The following is a 7,690-nucleotide window of genomic DNA, read 5'->3' as shown; positions in this document are numbered from 1 at the left end:
AGGGTGAAATGGACAAATTTATAGAATAATATAACCTTCCAACACTGAATGAAGAAGGAGAAAACCTGAACAGACCAGTAACAGCTGGTGAAATTGAAGCAGTAATAAAAAAAAAAAAAAAAAAAAAAAAAAACCTCTGGCACACAAGAGCCCTGGACCAGACATTTTCACAGAATTGTATAAAACATTTGAGGAGGAGAGGAGCTATCCCCTATCCTTCTCAGACTATTCCAAAAACTCTGAGAAGAGGGATGCCTCCCAAACTCATTTTATGAGGCCATCTTCATCCTAATCCCAAAACTAGATAAAGGCACCACCAAGGAAGAAAACTATAGGCCAATATCACTGATGAACATAGACACTAAAATCCTCAAAAAATTTTGGCAAACTGCATCCAGCAATACATTAAAAAGATCATCCACCATGATCACGTGGGATTCATCCAAGAGATGCAAGGATGGTTCAATGTTCACAAATCAATAAACATTAATACATCACATAAACAATAGGTAAAAATTACATGGTTATATTAATAGTTGCGGAAAAAAACATTTGATAAGGCACAGCATCCATTTATGATAAAAACACTCAGCAAAGTGGGAATAAAGGGGACATACCTCAACATAATAAAGGTCATATATGAAATTCCTACAGCCAATGACATAATCAACAAGCAAAAATTAATATCTTTCCTAATAAGATCAGGAACAAGACAAAGATGTCTGTTTTCACCACTTCTATTCAACATAGTATTGAAAGTCCTAGCCACAGTGATCAGACAACAAAAAGGAATAAAAGGAATCCAAATTGGAAAGTAAGAAGCAAAACTGTAATTGTTTGCAGATTACAGGATAGTATACATAGAAAACCCTATAGACTCCACCAAAAAACTACTCTACTTAATAAGTGAATTTGACAAAACAGTGTGATATGAAGTCAATTTCAGAAATCAAAGGCATTTTTGTACACCAAAAATGACATATCAGAATCTGAAATCAGGAAAAAAAAACCCTATGTGATAGCAACAAGAAAAATACAGTGCCTAGAAATAAACCTAACCAAGTAGGTAAAGACCTGTACTCTGAAAACTACACAACACTGAAGAAAGAAATAAAGGAAGATGCAAATAAATGGAAGCCAATACCATGTTCATGAATGGGAAGAATTCACATCATCAAAGTATCCATACTACCCAAAGAAATTTATAGATTCATTGCAATCCCTTTTAAAATACTAATGGCATATTTCAAAGATATAGAACAAACATTTAAAAATTTATATGGAACCATAAATGACCCTGAATAGTTGCAGCAATTATGAGAAAGAAAAACAAAGAAGGAGGGATCACAATACCTGACAGCAAACTATATTACAAGACCACTGTAATCAAAATAGTCTGGTACTGGCATAAGAACAGATACATAGATCAATGGAACAGAATAGAGAGCCCAGAAATAAACCCATGTCTCTATGATCAATTAATATTCAACAAAGGGGAGAGAAGCATAAAAAGGAGTAAAAATAACCTCTTCAACAAACGATACTAGGAGATCTGGACAGCTACATGCAAAAAATTGAAATTTGACCACCAACTTACATCATATACAAAAATAAACTTCAGATGGTAAAAGACTTAAAAGTCCTAAAGGGGGACATAGACAGGAAACTCTCAGATATTCCATGCAGCAATATTTTTACTGATGTTTCCCCTAGAGCAAGGGACATAGAGGAAAAAATAAAGAAATGGGACTTCATCTGAATAAGAAGCTTCTGCATGGCCAAAGAAAACATCAGCAAAATGGAAAGGGAACTAACCATGTGGGAAAATATATTTGCCAATGATACCTTGGACTGGATTTTGATCTCCAAAATATATAAATGATTCACAGGATTCCTCTCCAGGAAGAAATACAATCCAATTAATAAATGGGAAAGCATCTAAACAGACACTTCTCAAAGAAGAATATACACAGCATCCAGAAACTTATGAAAGGATACTCAGCATCGCCAGCCATGAGAGAGATGCAAATAAAAACCACAATGAGATAACACTTCACACTGGTCATAATGGTCATCATAAACAAATCAACAAAGTGCTGGCGAGGTTATGGAGAAAAGCGTACCCTAGTACATTGCTGGTGGGAATGAAGACTGGTGTAGCCACTGTGGAAAACTGTATGGAACTTCCTCAAAACACTAAAAATTGAACTGCCTTTTGTCCCAGTGATACCACTGCTGGGGTTATACCCTAAGAATCCCAAAACACCAATTCAAAAGAACCTATGCACCCCGATGTTCATAGCAGCACAATTTACAATAGCCAAGTGTTGGAAGCAACCTAAATTCCAATCAGTAAATGAGTGGATCAAAACACTGTTGTTCAGGAGAAATGTGGAGATCTTTGGCCCACAGGGAGAGAAATTGACATAGGGATGGTAGAGGGGCATGAGGATTCAAGATGGCAGTTGGATAGCTGATCAGGAGCAGAGGTGAAGGCCCCTGAGAATTAAAAGAGGCCAAGAATCATCCCCTCCCAGCTTCTTGCAGTCCCAGAGTTTTACCTCCCCCAGGTAAAACTACCCCAGGTTTTACCTCCAGGACTACAGCAGAACTGTTTGGACATTCTAAAGTGAAACTTTTTTTTTTAATGAACAAGTGAACCATACATACTGTCAACATGGGATGAAGATCTACAGCATCCATCAAGAGGGGAAAGTTTATGAACCCCACTGACCAGGCCCAAAAAGAAGCCTGGAAGAGAGAACTAAAAAAGAACAAAAAACAGCGCATGATGGTACGAGCTGCAGTTTTGAAGATGAACGATCCCAAGCAGATTATGTGGGACATGGAGAAACTGGATGAAATGGAGTTTAACCCAGTGCCACAGACAGTTAAATGAGAAGGTGCTAAAAGATAAATGTTAAAAGCTGTGTGAAACCTTTGAACATATTCTATGACTCTATGAAAAAGAGAATCCAGGTATTTACAAAGAACTGAGAAAGCTAAAAGTAGAATGTGAACAAAAAAGGAGTCAACTTAACCGATGTTTTGATGCTGTCAAGAATGCTGAGCGTGTGGAAGTGGATAGTATTCCTTTGCCAGATATGCTGCATATTCCTTCTAACATTTTGATCCGAGACATTCCACTTCCTGGTGCCCAGCCTCCCTCCATCCTTAAGAAGATGTCAGCCTATGGACCTCCAACTTGGGCAGTTTCTATTCTTCCTCTTCTCCGAAGTGGTTTTTCCCATTTGCCCCCTGGCAGAAAACCTCCAGGTCCACCCCCTAGTCCACCTTCTCCTTAAGTCTTGCAAATGTTTGGCTGTAAAGCGGGTTTTGCCCTAGATCTTCCCTCTCGTCGGTGAGATGAAGACATGTTACATAGTTCTGAACTTGCTCAAAAGGGTCATGATGATGATGTTTCCAGCACCAGTGAAGATGATGGCATCTTAAGGACACGGATCAAGATAAGCATGATGACAGTACTGATGACAGTTACACTGACAGATCAGATGGAGAAAGTGAAGGGGATCAATTTGTGCACCATGATAATAATAAAAGAAACAACAATGAAGAAAAACAATCAAGTTTGAGTGTACAATTTGCAGATATGCCTTGGAAATCAAGGAAGAAAAAAAAAAGAACATTAATGAGCTGACTCCTCTTCAAGCCATGATGCTTCAAATGGCTGATCAAGAAATCCCTGAGGAGGGTTGGGAAGTAGAGGAATTTTTAGAGGGCAATGATGAAGGTAATTCTGATGATTCTGAAGCATAAAAGCAATCACAATAATAGCATAAAGAGGAATTTCTGATGGCACATCTGCTTCTTCACAGCAACAAGCTCCCCACAGTCTGTTCCCACTTCTCAGATACAAGTACTTCCCATGCCAGGACCACCCCGTCTTGGACCACTTCCTGCTCCACCTTTACGGCCACCTGGACCAACTCCAGGAGCTCCTCCATTCCTGAGACCACCGGGAATGCCAGGACTCCAAGGGCCTCTATCCCAGGTTTTACCTCCAGGACTATCACCAGGCCAAACCCCTAGCCCTCCCCTAGGTCCACCTCTGGGTCTACCTTCTGGCCCTCCTTCTCAGGGACCCCCACCAAGGCTACCTCCTCCTGTACCTCCAGGTACCTCTCCACCTGGTCCTGGCATGATATGCCCACCTTTGATGCCTCCACTTGGACGTGCCCTACCTGGGCTTTTCCCACCAGCTCCCTTGCCAAACCCAGAAGTTTTAAGTGCTCCACCTAACTTGATTCAGCAGCCCAAGGCAGATAATACCAGTGCAGCCACCACTGAGAAGAAAGCCACAGCAACCATCAATGCCAAGCCACAAATCACTAATCCCAAGGCTGAGATTACTCAATTCATGCCCACTGCACTGAGGGTCCATCGGGAGAATAAAGGGGCTACTGCTGTTCTCCAAAGAAAGTTATAGGATTATTCTGCTGTGCCTCTTGCCAAAGTAGCTCCGAAATCTGGTCCATCTGTTCCCATCTTGGTACAAACTAAGGATGATGTGTATGAAGCCTTTATGAAGGAGATGGAAGGGCTACTGTGACAACTTTGATGCCTGAACACTCTTCTGTTCACATCATTGGTTCATGGAGAAAGAGGCTCTTAGGAAACTTAGTCAAAGAGCCACTTTCACTGTAAGGGTATTTTCTAATATCAGTTGAAGGAATATCTTAAAGTTTAATCTTGTTCAGAATTCACTGCATATAAGAGAGAGTATTTCACTCAGAATAGGTTGGTTACTGAAGCAGTTCTGCTGACATCCATTCCCTTTCATGCCACCATTTTCATCCTGTTTCTTTTCCTCTCCAGTTCTTTGGAAACGTGATCAGGGGAATCCTTGTTACTTACTTGTGCTGATTCTCTTGTGTGCTGTGGGCACTGGAGTAGATTTTCTTTGGGGGGAAACAGTTTATTTCACCCCATCTTGCTTTTTGTGTTTATTTTTAATATTTTCTTGTAAATATTTTGTAATACTGTAGTGAAATGGATCACAATATAATTTCCTAATAGAAAGCGACATGTGTGGGAAGAAAATGTACAATTCTTTGATTAAAATTATTTCCCACTAACTTAAACTTCGAGTGTTTCATGAAATAAATAATAAGTGTTCTACTTTAAGGAAACCCCCCCAAAAATCCAAATTGTGGTATATTTACATAATGGACTACTATGCAGCAAAAAAAAAGGAGCTGCTACCCTTCATGACAGCATGGATGGACCTGGAGAGCATTATGCTAAGTGAAATAAGCCAGGTGGTGAAAGACAAATACTGTATGGTCTCACCTATAAGTGGAAATTAATCAGCAAAACAAATAATGAGGCAAATTATATCCAGAAACATTGAAATAAAGAACAAACTAACAGTAACCAGAGGGGAGGTTGGAGGGGTATAATGGAGAAAAGAAGAGGAAGGGTTGTCAAGGAACATGTATAAAGGACACAATGCCAAAGGAGGGAAGGATTGAGGGTGTGAGGTTGGGGTAGGTGTGGCTGGGTGAAGTGATGGTGGGAAATTGGAGGCAACTGTACTTGAACAACAACAAAAAAGAATATATATATATTAAAAGAAAGAAAAAGGAGGAACTCTTACCCTTGTGATAGCAAGGATGGATCTGGAGATTATTATGCTAAGTGAAACAAGCCAGTCAGAAAAAGACAAATGCCATATGATCTAACTCATATGTGGAATCTAATGACCAAAATAAGATAATGAACAAATAAGAGCAGAGACATGGATACAGGAAACAGAATGACAGGTCTCAGAGGTGATGCAATTGGGGGGACTGGAAGAGATTAGCCAAATAAAATATATGCATATATGCATAGTCCATGGACACAGAAAACATTGTGGTGAAGGCCAGAGGGTGGTGGAAGCTGGATTGAGGGGGACAAATTGTGGGAAAATTGGGGACATCTGTAATAGCATCAGCAATAAAAATATAGTAAAATAAAATGGAAAAAATATGAGATTTATTTATTTAGTTGTTTTATTTTTTAATTAAAATTGACATAAATTATTGTATTAATTTCAGGTGTGCAATGTAGTGATTAGACATCAGTTCACTAATGCTACTACAATGGACAACCTTCTTTCCCTATCTTTCTCATCAAACTCCACATTTCAATCTTTTCCTTCTTCAATCCATTCTCTAACCCATTTCATGAGTTCTTTGTAGCTTTGATATATTTGTAATTTCCTGGTAATTTTTTGAATCATTATTATTTGCTAATGCAAATAAAATATCTTTTTTTCTTAAATTCTATTTTGTCTGATACTAAAATGACTAACTCATTTTATTTGGTTAGTGTTTGGCTTTACTTTAAACTGTTCTTTATGGTTTTGTTTGCAATTCTTTTTAAGATTATTTTTTTTCTAGATGATTTTCTTTGTCACTAAATTCTTCCATTTCACTATGATGCACTTTAGTTTTTAAAAATTTACTATCCTTGGAATTTTTTGGAATATCTGCATATCTAAATTAGAATGTGTATATATATTTTCTTTTTTTCTTCTCACTTTATCCTTAGTGTCTCTTATAAAGATTCTTTATATGATTCTTATATGATTCTTTAATATTTTCTACTACTGTCTCTGTGTGCCATATTCTGGGTAATCTCTTCACCTTTTTCTTTCATTCACAAATTTTCTTTTCATACATGTATACCTAAATTACTATTAAGCATGTTTAATAACTTTTAAATTTTAATAATTATATTTTTTCTTTATAGAAGTCCTACTTTTTCTTTGCCAGATAACTTGATTTTCTTGACTCTTGATATTTGTTTACATTTCTAAGGATTTTAAAAAAAGCTTTTTATTATTGTTCAGTTACTTTTGTCCCCAACCCCCCACCATCACTCTCCACTGTCCTACCCACCCTCCCACCTTCCTAGTGACTTTTATATATTTAAGCATATTAAACATGCTTATGTTGTTTCCTGGTCACTTCTTGCCTGAAGACTCAGAATTTTACTTAGTTGCTTCATTGTTTCTGTTATTTTTTGCTCATGAGTTCTTATTTCTATGTTTGCTTTACAGATTTCAACTGTGAGCTTATTATTTTTGAGACTTTATTTATGGTAGTTTTATGAGATGGTTTCTCCAGAAAGATTTGAACTTGTTTTTGTTAGCCATTTGGGGGCACCATCAGTCTAGGACCATTTTCTAATTCTGGAGTATTCTGGAGTTACTGATTAGTTATTTATTAAAGGTTAGTAATCTACATTCTCTGTATCTTGTGATATTCTTTACTCTTCTTCTTTTTTAAATATCTTTTTTCTCCTTTCCTCCAGGTCCTATATTCTGAGTTAACCCCTCAGAAACATTTGTTTCATTTCCCTTTGTTTCATTTGGAGTTTATTCTATGTATAGGCCTTTGTATTTTAAATGAAAGGCTCTTATTTTTCATCTATAAGTTAGAATTTGTATTATTCATATTATCATGCTAAATATTTTATTTTGACATTAATGAGATTTTTAGCATTTTAAACTTATATTTTATAGATGCATTCCATACTGCTTATATTATCATTATTTAAGTTTCATTTAGGATGAGTTAACTACTGGTTGTATACTTTCAGCTATTTTAAAAAAATTCTTATTTATTCATTTAAGAGAGAGAGACAGAAACAGAAACAGAGACAGAAAGAGACATCAATTTTT

At 37.0% G+C, this 7,690-nt stretch overlaps 1 pseudogene; it reads left to right on the top strand.

The window, feature by feature from the left end:
• The first annotated feature begins 2,677 nt into the window (after nucleotides 1–2,677).
• On the top strand, nucleotides 2,678–4,570 carry LOC129063006 (WW domain-binding protein 11-like; annotated as a pseudogene).
• Nucleotides 4,571–7,690: the final 3,120 nt, after the last annotated feature.

The sequence above is a fragment of the Pteronotus mesoamericanus genome, unplaced genomic scaffold, assembly GCF_021234165.1.
Source record: "Pteronotus mesoamericanus isolate MK-2021 breed Mesoamerican mustached bat unplaced genomic scaffold, CSHL_Meso_final scaffold_85, whole genome shotgun sequence".
Classification (NCBI taxonomy): Eukaryota; Metazoa; Chordata; class Mammalia; order Chiroptera; family Mormoopidae; genus Pteronotus; species Pteronotus mesoamericanus.
The sequence above is the reverse complement of the archived record's forward strand: the minus strand, read 5'-3'. Positions and strand labels throughout refer to the sequence as shown.